The following is a 20,128-nucleotide window of genomic DNA, read 5'->3' as shown; positions in this document are numbered from 1 at the left end:
GCAGTTCTGTGACCAGAGCAAGTTCCTCATCCTCCTTCCGTTGCAGGTTCCGTATCTGTAAGAAGGGTGGGTAGCAGCAGAACATGCCTCCTGGCGTTGCTGTTAGGATTAAGTGGAATTGTGTGCGAAGGTTGAGCACGTTAATGTAAGACGCAGAGCATGGTAGCTGGTGTTACTATTACTCTGTTGCTATTAATAATAACAGCACATTTCAACTTTCTCTCTTCTGTGCTATTTTAAGCCCCTCCCCAAGGCTGTACTCTCTGACTGTAAAATCAAAGTGTATTTCTTTGCACAGTACATGGATGTTAATGAAAAACTTTTGGGAGGCCACAGATGAAAATGTTCTGGTAGAGATGCAATGTTTACTCAGATATACTTGTTAAGCCACACAAAACTTTTCCGTTTTCCTGCCTCTCAATTAGCTCTAATTCTTGACTCCACTACCTCCAGCTTTTGGAGTAAAAGTGTTTTCGATGGTCCACTGGGCCGCTGGATTAAGCTGTACTTAAGTTACTTATATGCAGAAATAAACTTGTCTTCTTTCCCCTTATCCTTCCCATACAATGGCACATTCCTACTAATTACGTTATTCTCTGGGATTCTCCAGGGTCCCCCGGATAACAAGAAGAAGCAATGTTACAGGACATATACTTTTACGCTTTATTGGCCTCTGTTATCCACGGGCCTAACACTGAAGCTGAGCCAACAGTCCAGACCCAAACGTGAAAACCCACTGATTGTCAATCACGTGAAGTCTGAATTTGATTAGAGGGCCAATTTCCTGCCCTTTCCTCTGTGCTTATGGAGAAACGAACAGCTCTCAAGTCCCTAAGAGATGCTGCTTGATTTAAGCCCTGTGAAATTCTAACCAAAAGGTAATAGAAAGGAGAAACCAAGCTTATCAAATTTTCCTTAGGAGCATTGGTGTGTTTCACCTGTGGTAATTGGTGGAGTTCAGGCCTGCACTCCAACAAGCTCCAGGAAGTTGCCAGAAAGAACTACCAATAAATAAGCCAGTGCTTTGGAAAGCAACTTTTATGCTCTCTGGTATTTAGAGGAGGTCTAAGAGGCATGTAGAAGCACACAGGGCTGGTAAGTGAATGGGGGTGACTTTTGGGGTAAGTCATAGTTATTGGTTAATTACAAGAAGCATTTTGACGCTGTGAGGTCGTTAACTGGATGAAGGACACTGTGTATGGAACGAAGGTCCGTTTCTGTTAAAGGAGCGTAACAGAGAAAGAAGCCAATGAGAGACAGTATCACCTTCTCCTTCAGAAACAGATAAGTTCACCTATTTATTGGAGCATTTATTTCATAAGAAACAAAGGAGAGGGAAAAAAAAAACCCTCACAGGTGTCCTGTTAATTTAATCAGTGCTTTTGATATTGTGACCAAAACTGCTTAGGCTGCAGGGCTAAATGTGCTAAAATGTGCTAAAAGGGCACTGCTCATAGAACCACCCTCTGGAAAGGTTTCAGGGATGAAAGTATTTATGGCATAAACAGGGAGATGCATCTTAAATAGCTTATTCTGAAAATCTGATACGAAAAATAAGAAAAGCCATCAGAGCGTTGCCGGTGGGTTTCACCGGGCATATCCCAGTCCACGTCAGCGCCGCTGATCCTGATGTTCACGCACACGACAGTCCACCATGGCTCGGTGCATTTCGATGAAATTGAAAATCGGGCTTGGGGATAACTGGATGCGTAGAGAGGACCAAGGGATCGAAGTCTTTCTGCCTCCAGTGGCCAGGACGAACGCGGCTGCTCTTGAGGACGGAGCAGGGAGTAAGTGTGGGGAAGACACAAAGCAGGCATGCGTCCTGACAGCCTTGCCCACCAGGAACAGGGAGGGAGACAGAAGGTAGCACTGGTTCTTGCCCTTCCGTCACAAAGGACCGATGTCTCTTTGGGACCGTCGACTCCTTTTCTCTTTTGGTTTTGTCTCCTGCACAAGGTATGCTCCACATCATTGTAAGAAGGAAATTCCAGAAATGAGTTTCAATTCAACACTGCAAGTATTTATTGAGCACCTGAGCCCTAGACGCTGCCTGGGTATCTGTGCCTGTTGGCAGATGGAGATGAAAAGCAGAGACCAAGAACGTGTCCCATTCCCATGAAAGGGAAAACCCACGTTCTGGACAACTCATTCCAGGTACTTCTATACCGGAGGCAGCCTTCTTGAAAGAAGTAGGACTTGAGAAGCTGTCACCAATGGAGCTGTTTCTCCTGTGTCGTGTTCATTTAGGCACAGCCGAAAGGCCCCGTTGACAGCATTTAGTACGCGGTCGAGCCATTTCAATCTCAGTGAATATTAGGGGAAAATGCTTTCCCTTTATTGCAGAAAGCAGCACCGTGAGGAGATGAGGGAAACAGAAAAGCAGCAGCCATGTTATTAGGAGAGCCAGATCCTCCTGCTGTCCAAGGCTGAATCCTGGCCAGGGCCAGCCTCCACAACCACGAGCTCTGGCCGTTGTCAGCTGCAGTGACACTACAGTTCCTTTGAGGACTGGGAGGACGTGCCCAGGATAACAAAGATACACATGTAAATAAGAAGCCACTGGGGTTTGCGGGGTTTTGACAGTTCACCAGTGTCCATTTGTTGAATTCCGCATTAGCGAAGCAATAAGAACCGTCTCTGACCTTTTGTTACGAGCAAGAGGACCAACTGGGGGCCTGAAATGTACATAATGACAAATTGGCAATAATATTAACATAAAACTTTTGAGAAATGAGCTTTTTTTTTCCCTTTTTGTCTCTCCCTGGCCTGTTTCCATCCCTAGCCTGGGCTCCCTGGGTTGGAAAAGCATGCATCCTGGTTTTCTTTCCCTTGGGAGCCATGTGCTGTGTGAGCTGCTGTCTCTGGGTGGATTGGCCATCTTTCTTCTGGTTCTCCCTGCAGTTTGCCTGAGGAGTTACTAGAAATCCCCTGGGAAGGCAGTGGGCCCAATTCTTGGCTTCTGAGCCCTTTTCAACTGAATAGAGATAATAGTCCTGAATGGGAAGAACCTTATCCACGTTTTAGCACTTTTAACACTGGAATCCAGAGACCACAGAGGGTGATGCCTCTAGCTCTTGACTGATGTCATTCATTTGAAATCCAATACATCATAATTTGTACTATTCCTTACCTGTCCGGAAAAAGATTTTATTTTTTGATGATGATAAAAAGAATCCAGAGTTACTGAAAAATCTTAGAACGTACAGAAATAAAAATGTAAGGGATGAATTAAAAATCATTTGTCATTTTATTGCCTGGAGGTAGCCATCGTTAATAATTTTGCATTTATTCTTTAAGATCTAGCTTTATGTTGATACACACCTATTTGCCTGTTAAAAACTCAACGGTACTACGTAAACTGTTTAGCAAACTCTTTTATTTTTTCTATATCAACAAATATAGATCTCAATTACATTTTTATGCCCTCGTAGTATTCCACAATGTAAATGAACCATGACTGACTCAAGCTATTATTCATTGCTGGTGAGTACTTGGGTTGTTTCTGATTTTTTCTAAGTCTTTGGTCTTACATAAACATAGTTTTGGTGAATATCTACATAAATTCTATGAGGGTTTCCCATTACCATTTTTGTCTACCTCCTGTAGACAGGAGCTCTTTATATGTTAACACATTATTTGAAATGTGTGTGTGTGTGTGTGTGTGTATTTCTTTTTTTTTACATTTTTTTTCTCAGTTTGTTGCCTGTCTTGAACTTTTATTCATGGTTTTGCTATTACTGTTTTTGACCATTGGTAAGGTGTTAGGCATTTATATAATTTTAGTTACCAGTGGTTTCCTTTATGTACAGCACAGTGTTTAAGAAACCCAGGTTTTCAAAACACACTGCCTAAATTTGAATTCCATCTCTGTTGTTTATTACCTGCGTGGTCTTGGTCAAGTAATTTACTTCAGTTGTTGTCAACTCCCTTACCTGTAATATGGAGATGACAGTGGTACCTACCCGATGATGGACATTGAATAAAATAATACACGTAAAGATAAGTACCCAACACAATAAGTATATAAATCAATAAGTATTAAAAATTATTTTTATTGTTATTTGAGAGTAAATATGGCAAAGAAAACTGCAAATAAAATATGTGTAAGTTCAACTTCAAATCGTATTTTAGAAATAAGTAAAAGTAACCATTTGGGGAAAACAAGTTGTGCAAATTACCAAGCCCAGAAGTACAAGGAGGATGGAACACAAGTATGTTTACTACTCTCTATAAGCTGCAACAGGAAAGAAACTTCTCATACTTTGAACATTCTAAGCACAGAAACAAAATATAATTTGCAAGTGCTTGGCAGAAAAAAACTCAGCATTGTCTTTCAAGAAGAAGTGTCTAGGCTTCATATGAGAAAATCTGGGATGTCGAAACGTGCCGCATATTGAGATGAAGAGGTCATACATGGGGGTGTCCGTATGATCCAGCTTGGGGCAAGGCAACAGGTAGCACTTGGGGGTTGCCCAGGATGGTCAAGACCGCCTGGAGGGTGGTAGGGCAAGGTAGAAGTGGCATGGAGTCAAAAGTGAGGACAGAGGAGGTGGGGTTGGTTTTTAATAAATATGTAAATCAAGCAGGCATGGGTGAGCCTCTCTGGGGTGCTGTATCCTCACGATGCTTCCTGCTCATGTCCTGCCCAATTGACATTGCTACATGGGAAACCCTGAGCAGGACAACGATGAAGTCGACAGACTCTTCTGATCGCTCAGATTGCGCTCCTTCCCTTTGCTATCACTGGGAGGGCTATGTCCATTCAATTCCAGAGTGGGGATAGAACTGATAGTCTATAATTCTTTTTTAAAATTTTTTGTTAATGTTTATTTATTTTTGAGAGAGACAGCATGAGCGGGGGTGTCAGAGAGAGAGAGACACACACACACACAGAACCTGAAGCAGGCTCCAGGCTCTGAGCTGTCAGCCCAGAGCCTGACGCGGGGCTTGAACCCACAAACCAGGAGATCATGACCTGAGCTGAAGTCATATGCTTAACCGACTGAGCCACCCAGGCGCCCCTCTAGTCTAGGGGGCTAGATTTTTATTCTTGTCATCACCAGTATACTAATCATCATTATAAACATTATTAGTAAGGTTTTCTGTCATTGGTGTCATGCTTAGAGAGACCTTCATGGTCCCGAGACTGAAAAATATTCATCTGTATTTTCTTTCTTGTACTTCTGTAATTACATTGCTTTACTTCAGATTTTCAATGCTGATCGTTTTTACATATGTGTTCTATCTCCCTGACTTGCTTTCTAAGCAACTAGAGGTCGGGAAAAATGTCCCTGTTACTCTGTGGCTCTGGCCTTGCACAGAGCCAATCTTGGTGGACCTTCAAAATTTGTCTATTGATGTGATATTGATTGCAAAAGGCTATTTTTCCTTTGTGATTTTGTGTCTGGTAAAATTTGGTTTTAGTTTTCGGATGGTGCTTGCTATGATTGAGGAAGCCTGGACGGAGTCCTCTCAGGAAGTGGTCAGTGCCCTCCATACTTGGGGGTGAGCTTAGGAGGATGCCCAGAGGAGGGGCCTGTCGGGTAATAACATGGAGACATCATGACTCCAAACTCTATGACAGACGGGAGTTCCTAATCATTGCTTCCTTGCAGGCAAGGAAGGTGTGTGTGTGTGTGTGTGTGTGTGTGTGTGTGTATAGTCCATCAATTTTATCACTTCTTAGAGAACTCAGGGACTAAAAAAATGATAAGGAACCATTGTTTTCTGCTCCTACCCTGGGTGGTTGCCGGGGTCTTGTGAACTCGGAGGACTCCATCGTCCCTTGTCCTATCCCCAGCTTGTCTGCTCTGCAAGGAGAGGAGAAGACTCAGCCCCGAGTGAAGCTGGCTCCAGGGACCACTGTGGACCCTTAGCAGTTCCAAAGGCAGATAAAGTGCTCTGGCCTCATTCTGACCCTTGTCTTACCCACAGCTTCATGGGAAGAGAGAAAAAAGAAAACCATCAGCCCAGGATAGAGTTCCCAGAACTCTTTGTACCCTTTTGTTCCTCTTACCACCACCTGATACAATGATGCATTTCTCTGCTTATATGTTTAAATGTGTCTCCTCATACTAGGTTGTGAATTATGTGGGAGCAATGGCCTCATCTATCTTGTTCACTACTTTATCCACAACAGCAAAAATAGTATTTGACACACAACAGATATTCAATAAAGGCATATTTTAATTAATCAGTGCACAAATTCATGTTGAATGATTTTTGACAGCACTAAACATGTTTACGTAGCTAACGCCTTTAACAAGTGCTAGAAAATGGGGCGCCTGGGTGGCTCAGTCATTTGAGTCTCCAACTTGTGCTCAGATCATGATCTCGTGGTCCGTGAGTTCGAGCCCCGTGTCAGGCTCTGTGCTGACAGCTCAGAGCCTGGAACCTGCTTCGGATTCTCTGTGTGTGTCTCTCTGTCTGTCCCTTCCCCACTCATACTCTGTCTCTGTGTCTCTCAAACATAAATAAACACCAAAAAACGTGCTAGAAATCACTAAGGACAGGTAGTGTTGATATGCCCATTTGCACCCACAAATCATCTGGATCCATGCATAAAACATACAGGGGGCCCATACTTCCCCAAACACTGGTTCCAGAGAAGTGTAGTTCATTGTATAGATATATAATAAATACTTGTAGGTGGCTAATTGGAGTTTTAAGCACAGTGCCTATGCTAATCTAATCATCACTCACGTTGGGATCTACTTGGATGATTCTAAATGTCCCATAGTAGTAATTGAACTAACTAGTGTCCCATGTGCAAAACCCTTGCTCGTTCAGAAGGCTCAGATCCATGCCCCGTGGAAGTGAGGGCTCCTCATCTTCCTGCTCTCAGTGAAGTCTTCCTGATTATTTGTCCCTGCAGATTCCATGAAGTTCTGGACTTCAGGGAAGGCAGAAATGATTGACATTTGTTTATGTATGAGATATTTATTAAGTGCTTCTCAGTGTCAGAGACCATGCTGGCTTGATGTGGGAGCCCAGAGGAACTGAGATGGCTTAGCTAGAGAAGAAAAGCTTCAGGAGCGAGTTAGCACTCGCTTTCAAGGACAAGATGAGATCGAGGAGGTGGTGGTGAGCAGCTTTCTTCCCCGAAAAGTAAGGCAAAGCCCCAACAATAACCCAGGAACCTTTGGATGAAAAGGGACTGTAAACTGGACTGAGGTAAGGACAGGGGCCATACTTTCTAAACTAGAAATTGAGACACATGGTCTGACACACGATCTGACAGATGGATGGAATATTTTGGATTATGACTGTCCTAGAAAATCTCTTACAGATGGCTTAGGTGTAGTACACAGTCATGGACACGTTATGACTTGAGGGGCGTGGGGAAAATGCCATGCCCTTCTTCAAAATATCTTTTCCAGTACTGTACATTCCACTATTAGAGATTTATTTCTGTGTCCTGTGGAGGCTTTTAGATATTCCATCTTGTATGTAAGATCTTAAACACTTGTCATGTTATTGATTTGGGGGTTCAGTTTTGAAAGTAAACGTATGCAGGAATGGGAAACCTGTGGGAAAGAGTGGTGGTAGGATGTACAGGTAATTTTATTTTTTTTTTTAAGTTTTTATTTATTTATTTTGAGAAAGTGAGACAGAGAGACGAGAGAGAGAGAGGCAGAGAGAGAGAGAGAGAGAGAGAGAGAGAGAGTGCATGAGCACTGGGAGAGGCAGAGAGAGAGAGAGGGCAAGAGAGATCCCTAAGCAGGATAAATGCTCTCGGCAGGGCTCCATGCACAGCTCCACGCAAGGCTCCACATGGGGCTCCAATTCACAAACCTGAGTTTGTGATCATGACCTGAGCTGAAACCGAGTCAGATGCTTAACTGACTGAGCTACCCAGGTGCCCCAGAGGTAAGGGAAATGTTCTTATGTTGCCTAGAGCTGACTTCATCCACAAGAGTTGCCAGACGGTGTCACAAATACCCAGGGAATCTGTGAATTTCCTCCTTGGAGATTTCAAAAGAGAAATGGCTGGCCAAGGGGCAGCCTTGCCTGGCAGGCCCAAGCCCAGAGCCAGCACTGCTCAGCTCACAGCTGGGCTATGAATATGATGCATCAAAATGCACTAGACCACTGCCATCCTGTGTGCACCCAATTCTGTGAACCATGAAAGCACATTCACAGTATTGTCAAGTCAATAAACCAAACTCTTGCCTTTAAACTAGCAGAATGGGTAGCGGGCACCAAATTTCGTGTGTGCTCATGACAGAATTTCACATTCTTATTTATGCCTCATGCCTGCTACTTAAAAACTATAATCTCAGGGGCGCCTGGGTGGCGCAGTCGGTTAAGCTTCCGACTTCAGCCAGGTCACGATCTCGCGGTCCGTGAGTTCGAGCCCCGCGTCGGGCTCTGGGCTGATGGCTCAGAGCCTGGAGCCTGTTTCCGATTCTGTGTCTCCCTCTCTCTCTGCCCCTCCCCCCTTCATGCTCTGTCTCTCTCTGTCCCAAAAATAAATAAACGTTGAAAAAAAAATTAAAAAAAAAAAAACAAAAACAAAAAAACAAAAAACAAAAAACAAACAAACAAAAAAACTATAATCTCTTACAGAAAAAAGATAGAAGGAAAAATGATCTTGAAGGATGTCAAGTTTGGAAATAATTACTTCATAAATACACTGGGTGGAGAGCAGCTGAACAATTGGAATGTTCCCGTCCTGCCCCATTCACACGTTGGCCACAAGCTGCTCACTGTGGACACGGCATTTCAGCAGACATTTCATAATGAGACATTTCTTAAGGCGCTTTGTATGATCGTCCGTCTTGACTGTATATGCCACTTTGTTAAAATACAAAGGGAAGCAAATGGAAGAGTCAAGATATACTGTGCATAAAAGATATGGGTGTAGGCTCCTCTGATAGAAAAGAAACTGCTTGGGGGCGCCTGGGTGGCGCAGTCGGTTAAGCGTCCGACTTCAGCCAGGTCACGATCTCGAGGTCCGTGAGTTCGAGCCCCGCGTCAGTCTCTGGGCTGATGGCTCAGAGCCTGGAGCCTGCTTCCGATTCTGTGTCTCCCTCTCTCTCTGCCCCTCCCCCGTTCATGCTCTGTCTCTCTCTGTCCCAAAAATAAATAAACGTTGAAAAAAAAATTTTTAAAAAAAGAAAAGAAGCTGCTTGTAGGAAGGGTTCAGGTTTTATCTCTTTTGTATTCCATCCCCTCCTCCAACCACAAAGTGATTTTAATATGGTAGGCCATTATCTAATGAATGAATGAATGGTTCAGTAAGGCAGAAGACCTTTTTAATCAAGGGGTTTTCTAACACCTTTTCATGACTCAGCTGAGATTTTTTTTTTAACTTCTTTACTTCTACCTACACTAACACTTGTACTAACACCAGTATGACTCATGAAAGAAAAATCTCAAAGATGGACCAGAAGAGGCCATATTAAAAAAAAGGAGGAGGCCTCATGATATTCTCACTCCCTATAGAAATTTCTTCTGTAGCCATCAATGACTGTTTAGAATATGGCAGTTTTCAGTCCCGTGAATCTGTGAGAGATCATCCTGCAATACGATTTCAGCTGGAGAAATAAAATTTAATCCTCACTTTCTTCACCCTAGACTGGGAGCAACGGGCAGACAAAGAATGTGTGCATTTTCTCCATTTCCTGGGCACCCCGCTTGGTGCCTGGAATCTAGTAGGTACTCAATATTTGTTTGTGAAATAAACAGAGGAATAAAAGCAGTCCATGCTAGTGGTAATAGCATGGACTAAAAAATCCTTTGTTTAACTGCCTTATGAAAAACTTTGAATAAAGCAGTATCTCTATTTTACATGCTTATCTCTTTTGGCACTTCAGAAAGGCAGGCCATGATTTTATTTTAGGGGATGCTAACATGGGGGGAAATACAGAAACATGGTACTGTGGACCATCTCAGTACCTGGGCAGTTTTCTTACTCATAGTAGGTGCTTAATAAACATGCTTTGAGTTAACATATATGTGTGTTTATATGTGTGTGTGTGTGTACATATGTATATGTTTCTCCTTAATGGGACGTTTAATGTAACCTGTGAAATGTTAAGCTTGATAAACACAAAGGCAGTATTTTTACTCTAAGTGCTCGATAGTTGGCTTTCAGAAACTAGTAATACATATTTTAAAAATTATGGTTCTTTGGTTAGACATGCTTTAGTTTAGATGGCTTCTGTGATAGAGGTGAGCTCTTATGAGCTCCTTCAGGGGCAGAAGAGGTCTGGAGTGCTGGAAACAGTGAGCAAGAAGCCATTCAAGGTAAACGGCAGTGTTGGGGTGCAGGTGTTCAAGAGGCCATGTGACAGCTAAGTGAAGCAGCTAGTCTTTGGTGGGGAGGCCTGAAAGGAATGTACGCTGACTGGACTTTCTAGCTCCTATGTGTCAGTGGGAGGCCAAAAGGCCATCTCCCTTATTTTTCTAATATAGAAAATAAGTTACTGTGTAAATCAAAGTCTTTAGGTAACAATTATATAGTAGGCAGTAAGGGATTCAGAATAATTTGAAAGCATTTCTGTTGATGTGCAAGAGATAGGTCTGATCCTTGCTGTGGCCTGTTCTTTAGGGGTGAAAAACCCACTGATTCGATTACCAAGACATGAGCTAGAAAGCAATGCGAACAAAGGTGTGTGTGTGTGTGTGTGTGCGTGTGCGTGTGCGTGCGTGTGTGTGTGTGTGTGTGTGTGTGTGTATCCTTGGTCTGGAGGAAATGTGTGTAGTGATCTTTATGGTGGTAGGTTAATTCTTTCCCATATAAACAAAGGGGTTTGATAAGAGTTGTAAATGACCTCCTATGAGAGAAAACAGACTATGTACTGCATTGTATGAAGTGTCTACATGAAGAAAATTAAGAGGCAAAGTAAGAGTAGAGAGAGACTAGAAAATGGCTCATTAATGTGCGTTAGTTAGGATTCTCCAGGGAAACAAACAATGGGATGTCTATCTGTCTGTCTATATCTATCTATCTAGAAATTTATTTTGAGATTTATTCTGAGGAATCAGTTCACATGATTGTGGAGTCTAGCAAGTCCAAAATGTGCAGGGTGGATGAGCGGGCTGGAGATTTATGGAAAAGCTGATATTGCAATCCAAATCCAAAGGTAGTCTGTTGGCAAAATTCTCTCTTCTGCAGGGAAAGTCCGTCTTTTTTCCATTCAGACCTTCAGCTGATTGGGTTATGGAAAGTAAAGTTTCCTCGAAGTCTACTGATTTAAATGTTAATCTCATCTTAAAAAGCCTTCACAGAAACATCTAGAATGTTTGACTAAATATTTGGGTACCTTCATCTAGCCAAGTTGATACACAAAATTAACCATCACAGGGGGCATCTCCATGCAGCTCAAGTGAGGTTTTTTGGCTGCACATAGTATGCATTTTTGAGTCTCCTGACGCTCATGTGGGGAAAGATCTTAAGATATTTCCACCTCTCCGGGAGAGGGAACTAGAGATGTTCTGTAACCCCACAGGCAGATATATATCGGACCAAGACCTAGGACAGCTGAGATATGGGCCAGTGTAGACCTAAGCAGTCCCAAATAAGACTTTTATTTTTATTTGGTTGGCTAATGATATTGTGATATATCATACGTTTATAGTTACTTTAGTTGTCTATGTGTGATTTGGATTTTCACTAAGCTTTACTTGTAATGTCATCTAAAATGTGCATTATATTTCACATAATCCTCAATATGTTTTTGTACCTTCAGATTAAGAAACTCAGAGTGAATGGGCTATATCTAAGTTAAATCGGGGAAATTCCAACAACTCATGTGGTTCTAAACTCTGCTCAGGCAGAGTGGGAGTAAACTCTGGCACAGCAGAGAAAGCACAGGGTTTGAATGCAAGCTCTGCATTACAGATGTGCCATTTAAATTATATGATCATCACTTACAGTTTCAGAGATGCAGTGTTTCCATCTGTTAAACGGGGATCATGATACTTGCCTTGGAGGGTTATTTAGAGTATGAAATGAGATCATGCAACCAAAGCATCTCATATAGTTCCCAAAGAAAAAGAGTTGGTGTTAAATAATTATTGCTTACTTTCCTCCTGGGTAAGGTCCTATTTGGAATATATGGCAAATACTGTTAATTTCCCTTATTCCCTTCTTTCTTGGTTCATGCCAAATCCAATTAAAGAAACCCACTTCCCAGCCTCCCTGGTAGTTACGAGTGCCATTTAACATGTTCTGTCCAATGTGACATAAGTGAAAGCCATCTCCTTTGCTGATAAAGATGCCACATTTCTCTTTGCCACTTCCTTCTCCTCTCTACCTGCTACTTAGTCATGATGGCTGCAGCTGCACCAATCATTTTGTGACTATGAGAATATGGACAAGAAATCTAGAGGCCTCAGCACAGATACCCATGCACCACTGAATCAAGACCAGAAACCATTTTATCAGGACAATGTCTACTTGAGTAAATAGAAGCTTCTATTTTGTTCAATCTACTATTTTATTGGATTTTCTTGGTGTAAAAGTTGATTGCAATCCAGCTAATGTGGGAGTTAATCTTAGCAATATTAAATATAATTTTTTAAAAAGTTCTGTTAGGAATATTACTGACTAACCAAATAAGGCTTCACTGTAAATATCTATTACTGGTGTAAGTAAATTATGTCATATGATCCAAAGCATCTCCCCCTACATCCTGCTTCCCATATCCTGCTACTTTTAATATTTGCCAAAATCCAGTGGATTCCCTTCCTTACCTTTTGCCTCTTCCAAATCCTGCCCACTTTCATTTTTACTCATATTACCCAGACAGAATTATCTCTCAACCATTAACCTCTATTATTGAATGCCAGAAAGAAAAAAAAAAAGATCGGTTTTCTGCTTTCACAAAAATAAACTTAGGTATTTCTCTAACATTTAAATTAGTTTTCTAAAAACAGAATTCAATGCCTTCCATTTGAGGAACACTTAGAAGTTGCCTCATAGGTGCGAGGTAGCAAGTCTAAAGCAGTCCTGCATTTGGTTGCTGGGTCTGCAATGAGGTGAAACAGACACTGACAGCAAGCATTTAGAAACTTTCATAATAACATAATAGTAGCACGTGACTGAAACTTCATTTTTATTGTATTTTACAGAAGTCTTAGTCTGTTATGGATTGGAAACTTGAAAAAAGATTTCTCCTTTCCTCTTCCTTCCTTCCTTCCTTTGTTTCTTCATTCGTTCGTTCGTTTGCTTGTTCGTTCGTTCGTTCGTTCCTTCCTTCCTCCCTCCTTTCCTATCATAGATAGTTTGAGAAACGCTACTGTAATGGGTATATATCAGGTTGTATAAAAAGTCACTGTAGAAGTTATAATTATTTTCAAAATTAGCCTTTTAAAAATGATAGTGTTCTCGTGTGAGAAACAACTTACTGAGGATTTGGAAAGTGAAGATTCTTCAGTTATTTTGTTTGCATACTCTCATGCACACACAGACATGCATGCACATGCACACACACGCACACATGCACGCACTTGTGCTCACACCTTATGTAGGTAAGAACCAAAATGAATACACATTAGAACAATAGCTTTTACTTTTCTTAACTAAATGTGATTGCCCCTTTGCTTATATAAATTAATACTTCAATACACAGAATGGTAATGAATTATTCTCAGAAGTAGGACATAATAGTATCTACAACACATCAAGAGAAATTTGGAAATAGGACTATCTAAGATAATGAGAGGCAATTGGGAATCTGGGGAAGAGGGGAATTTGACATATGGAAGTAATTATTATGAATTTTAAATTATTTACTAAGTATAGCAACATTGAGATGCTTTTGTTAACCAACTTAGGCATTTTTTTTTTTTTTTTACAAAAGAGAATACCAAAATGTGGAACAACTGCAGGTACTTTGTATTCTAAAAAAATAAATAAATAAAAAATCTTCAATCCTGTAATGCTTTTGAGAAAATGTAGGACTGATATGGACGGATGCCCTGGAGTTTGTTTTGCTGTGTGATATAATCATTGTTCCAAGAAAATCTGTGAACCATGTCAGTTGGATGATATAGGGTATTTTGGTTTGTAACTTTTTGCCCAACGCTTTCTTGTTTTCTTTAAAAAGAAAAATATTTGTGTGCTGTTTACAGAGACTTCAGGGTGCTGCTTGCCATTTTAGCTACTAACACAAACAACCTTGACAATCATAATCTATTTTTTTATCCTTTTTCACCCCAGACAAGTAAGCAGTCATCAATTATAGGCCCTCACATGAAATACAAATTTAGCGCCATGGAAATGAAAACTAAAGCAATTTGTACCTTTACTATTCCAAGGGGAATCATTCTTGGTCTATTTACTATGAAATATTCCCTCTATCTTATACTCTTCTAAGTTATATCAATGTCATCGACCATAACTTGAATCATAATGAGTAGATGATACCCTTGCATGACTGGAATCATGTCATCATTATTAGATGACCTAGTTAGCATACGTGGTTAAAAATGCCATTGCCTTTTTATTTATTGACTTATTTCAGAATGCCATAGCTTATATCAGGACTGGGCTCCTGATGTGTTCTTATGAAATGGCATAGTGTTTTCTTTATTTTTTTTTTAACTCATATCCACAAACTACATACACTGAGCCATCCACACTATTTTAAAATATTTCTTTATGAACCATATTTTTCCCCTGTGACTTTTATTATCAATGCCCCTGGAAAAAAATGTAAAACATGAGCAAAGAAGTGTGATAACCTGGTTTCAAAAGCATTGGTAGACTTTAGGAGGAACTTCAAATCAGGAATGATGTCAGTGAGAGGAACACACATCTTCCTGAACATACAGGGGTTAGATATATGCATGCCTGTCTTCCCTGAGGTCCATGTACATTTGTGAGGGAAGGACTCGGGGGTTAGTACTCCCTGAAGATGGGTACTAACAACGCCACATCCAAGGTCGGAAACCTTGGTACCATTCCTGGCTTTATGTTTACAAATAAGAATGTATAAAGGAAGAAAGAAACATTTGCTTAAGAAGGATAATAAAATGCCTCCTTACTTTGACACTTTCACTGTTGAAATCTGTATTTCTTCCTTATCACTAATTCCTGCTGTTGCAGCTTCCCTACCATTAATCTCCCTAGGCCATTGCTCTTTTCTCTTCAGGGGGGATGAAAATGCCCCAGACAAGTTACTCTCTCAATTTTGGAAGAACTCACTGTCTTATGTACTTTGACTTTTTCTCTGGCTTTTTGTTTCCTTTCAAATTCCATTCATGTCTCACCTTTTGTTTCCCCGAGCGTTTCATAGGAACTCATTCTTTGTGTTTGTGAGTCTGTTTACTTACTTGCTAGGTCTGCCTGCGCTATTTCCCAGGACTTAAAAGAAGAAATTACAGTAGATTTTTAAAAAATGAAGGCAGTATGCTTAATGAACAATTGAGTATTTGAATAAGCCTTGTCCTCTTATAGATGGTGATTAAAGAATTTGGGTGTGTAAGGAAACTTTGAGGTTTTCTATATATAATATGATAATATCAGTGATTCTACAACATAGTTATTTTCTGACTTGCTTAATGATCACCCTTGATTAGTTGCATGATATCTAATTAGTGGTGTGGGTGGAGTCTTATAAATAATATAATGGTAAATTAACTGGAAAGTGGTCGGATAAGCTGAGCCATCCTTGTATGGTCTGATTTTTTTTATAGACCCAAACTGTGAGTAGCAGGAGAAGCTGAGAGTACTTGAATGGGTAGCATTTCTAAAAGTAAGGGGATAGTGCATGTACTATAAGTTAAGTTAAATGAACTCACTTTTTATTTTTATTATGTAATTGAAAGAAAAAACTTTACCTCTGAACCGTATTCTCACTGTGACACTCATCAGATACCTCATGATTTAGTCTCACTATAAGACACCACAGCTTGTTTTTAGACTAAAAACTTAGTTTACTGAAACATGACTTACCCTTGATCGACAATTATCTGGCTATTCTAGTTAATTCCTCCTCCTTTCCTATTTTCCTCAGTAGCTTCCTCTTAAAAGTAATAGTATTTGTGAATGTGGATGCGATGCTCAGTTCGAAATCAAAGTCAGATCTATTACCAAGGGAATCATATAACTCTGATTCCTGACTGTATGCCCTTGACTAGTGTATTTTATTACAAAGTTTTTTATATATAGTCACTGGACCAAATTTGTTATTTCTGTTCTTGATCATGTGGCACAGTGAACTGCGAAGATCTCTAAGACAATTCTCACTGTCCTGTGTAGAAGGACTTGCATTTCTGAATAGAATATACACCAGAAATAAAGGCCTGGGTTGCAGCTTTGATATCAAAACAATATGTTTCAATTGACTAAGCAGGGCACTAACAATTTGGATAAAAGGATTCAATATAACAATTAGTGAACTATAAAAAAACTCTCGTTGAGCCTTAACCTTTTGGAGCACATAGGTACGTATGTGCATACACGTTTATTTAGGTGGTAATATGAAAACTTTCAGGGCCACATTCTATTATTACTAAAGTTTGTGATGAGCTGTTTATGTATACATAGGTGGAAAATAAGTCGGACTCTGATCATTAAATTTCTTTAAAGAGAAATTTGGAATTGAAATATAGGAGTAGTCATTCCATCAAACAATAAATGTCTAATAAATAACTTCTTAGTGTGTAGACATATGTTAAGGTATGGTATGGTATAGGTACCTATGGTGTAGGTATTGAAAAGAGACAAGTCATGGCCCCATGCCTCCGAAATTACAGTAATAGAAGATAAGACTAGGAGTTATGAAGCAATTTAAGAGTTAATGGTATGACTCTAAAAGCAGTGAGCTCAGAGTAGGGAGGGAAAACATAATAGTCTGGATAGTTGGGGAAGGCTTTAGGGGACGGATGGTTCTTGATCTAGACTTTAAAGGAAAGGCTGCATTGGGATCAAGGGAGACAAAGCTGAGAAGAGGCCCGGTAAAGGGAATGAATACAATGTGTTCACAGGCATCGGGGAGACCAACTAGACTGGAGCTCAAGGATCACAGCAAATGAACATAGAAAAACCCGATTTAGTGCCCTGATATGGAACTAGCTAGAAGAGTTATAAATTGAATGACAAGCTCTGACTCCTGTTGCTGCCGAGCTGGAGAGGGCTAAAAATGAGCCTCTGTGGCAAAGCAGATTGGGAGCCATTGGAGTCATATTGGAGGTGGAGACGAGCCTGCAGATCTTGAGAGCTGGAGAGAATTTCAGGGCTGCAGGGGGAAAGACCCATCCTTTGGGCTCAGAGGGCTGACTTTAGACTAATTAGTGAAATATGGATGTTTACCTTTGGGATCACTCCTTTATCACTCTCTGTGCCTCTCCCATAGTCTGGTATCTTGCCCTGGCTTCAGCTGGCTAAGACTTCTCTTTTGTTTTGCCTTCTTTAAGACTAGCTGGAGTTTTACTTTCCTTGGCCTCACTTCCTGAAAGTTAGAATTTCTGCAGTTCTGCCAACTATTTAGTGTATACAAAAGAAGGGTAGCATCCTCTGCCTGACCTTGGTAATAATCTCTCTTCCCCTTTTTTGGCGAACATTTTGTGTTCTTTGGTTAAATAAGTCTTTCAGTGTCCTTAACATCAAGTCATGTTCCCCAACCCACCACTTGGTCTTTGTATAGCACTCATGCTTCATAAATTCTGCTTTACCTAATTAAAAACAATGACCAAGCCCTTATTAAATGGTATAATTTTTTTTGGTGTTGGCTGACTAATCATGGTATTAAGGCACATTTCCCCCGGATAGGCCATTTAACCTCACAGAGATAAAAATGTTGTTCTGTGTACATGGATTTTATTCCTAGCCTTAGAAAAAACCCTACAAGGACCTTGTGAAGGGATTCTGGGTGGTTTACTGCCCCAGCCCTCACCACTACTCAATGTGGGTATCATGGTGATATTTCTGGGGTGGCAGAATAGAGTGGTGGCCAGTAACATCAGATGTGTTTGTATAAAACTTCTTTTAATTTTTTTTTTCTGGAACTAGACTTTAAGCCTTTCATCATAGAAAATGATTTGCAAAGGTGCTCCATGAGTTCTGCGTTGGTAATTTTTAAAAAATGGCGCAGTAGGTCACTAATCTGAATGCTTATGACCAGATTTCCGACCTGAACTTTCGTCTAAGATTTAACTTTTAGGAAAGAAAATGGAAAAAAAAAAAAAAAAAAACAAGCATAGGAAATCGAGCTTTGAGAGTGCAGGGTTATAGGAGGAAAACAGCAACTGGATTTAGGTTTACAATTCAGCACAGTTAAATTTCTCAGCTGAACTTTGGTATTGATTAAAAAAAGGTTAGTGAACATGTTTAAGCATAATACAGCTGTGAGTTGCCCAGAGCCAAACTCTGGCACGATTATGGTCATCATTGCCTCATCCCTATGCTTCTGAGCATGGGGTTCTGCAACACTGGCACCCAATGAAGATTGGTTGACTGAATAATTGAATGATGAGAAAGTGAAATTTTTATTTTAGTCGATGATCTGGCATTTATAGTTACTTGACATTTGACACAAAGAAAATTGAAAACAAGGCAAATCAAATACAAATCTAAATGCTAGTCACTAACAACCTCTCTCCTATCATGTCACAGGACATTTCTTGTGATTCATTAGAATTAGGTTTTTTCTACTTTTTCAAAGTTGAAAAATCTATTTAAAACTATATTTAATGCTTTTAAATTAATAGACTAGTATTAGCCTATTTTAAAATGACTTGCAATTAGATCATGTGAAATGCAGTATTGTTTAAGTACTATATGTTATATTTGAAAAGCCATGTACTTTAGAAGACTTTGTAGATATGGTTTTATTTTAATTGACCTTTTCTAAAACATGTTACTGTGTGCTCTGTACAGAAGTGTGATCAGTTACTTTTTACTTAGATAAAGCTTGGTTGTTTCTGGAAGACATTGTAGAAATTCGGTCAGTTCATCTTTTTAATTTTTTTTTCATGTTTATTTTATTTTTGACAGAGAGAAACAGAGTGCAAGCAGGGGAGGGGCAGAGGGAGGGAGGCACAGAATCCGAAGCAGGCTCCAGACTCCCAGCTGACAGCACAGAGCCCGACGTGGGGCTCAAACTCACAAACCGTGAGATCATGCCTGAGCCGAAGTCAGACGCTTAACTGACTGAGCCACCCAGGTACTCCTGTCAGTTCATTCTTTTAAAGATTTTTGTCAGGTCATGATACATGTCATTGTTGACTTTGGAGGTGGGCACAAAAATGGCAACTCTCATCTATCATTTTAAGGCTCCTCACTAGACATTTCAGCACAATTTATTAAAAATCCATCCTCTTAAGTGTGTCTATAAATTTTATTTAGAAAAAAATCATTAAAACATTGAATTTCGGTTGCTTCTCTATGGTGAAATGTCTCCAGACATCATGTCCTCTGCCATGATCTAAGGCCAATGCCATCTGAGTATTTTTGTTTAGTGGGGTGGCTTTCTGTAACTCATGGGATAAGGTATCATTTCATGCTGTCTTGCGTTCTTTTCAGTGTAGGTGGAACTAATCCAACACGTTGGACACAATCTTAAGTAACGTGGTTTAAATATGAATTTCAGAAAATGGCAGGCAAAAACATGGACATAAAATTTAATATCTTGTTTCATACCAGTTTTTTTTTTTTTAAATCGAAACGAACATTCCTGTTTAGACAGGCAGAGCAGGTGCTATTCTTACCTAATACAATAAAGATCCATTCCCTTTTTGAAATTTCTGTCATAGTAGATTGTCAGAATAATGGCCTCTAATGACACACGCCACCCTGTGTCAATGCTTCTTCATAATGCAATACTGCTGCTCCTACTGTTGAGAGGTACAGTCTGTTTCTCCACCCTGGTGAATCTGGGCTCACCTTGACTTGCTTTGATAGATAGAATGTAGCAGAAGTTACAACTGCAAGATTCCCAGAGATATTTTGAAGACTCGTCCTCACCTCCTTAGAACGCTGAGACCACCAGGCTGTGTAGAACCCCAGAATTAAAGATCATACAGTGACAGAGTTCTGGTCATCCCGCCAACAGTCAGCACTGTCTGACATGGGAGTGAGGCTACTTGGGAATTTCTAACACAGACCAACTGTGACTGCACAAGTGAGCTCAGCCAAGACAGCAGAACTGCCCAATCAACCCACAGAATGATG

Source organism: Herpailurus yagouaroundi, unplaced genomic scaffold (genome assembly GCF_014898765.1).
Source record: "Herpailurus yagouaroundi ecotype Mexico unplaced genomic scaffold, PumYag 139, whole genome shotgun sequence".
Classification (NCBI taxonomy): domain Eukaryota; kingdom Metazoa; phylum Chordata; class Mammalia; order Carnivora; family Felidae; genus Herpailurus; species Herpailurus yagouaroundi.
The sequence above is the reverse complement of the archived record's forward strand: the minus strand, read 5'-3'. Positions refer to the sequence as shown.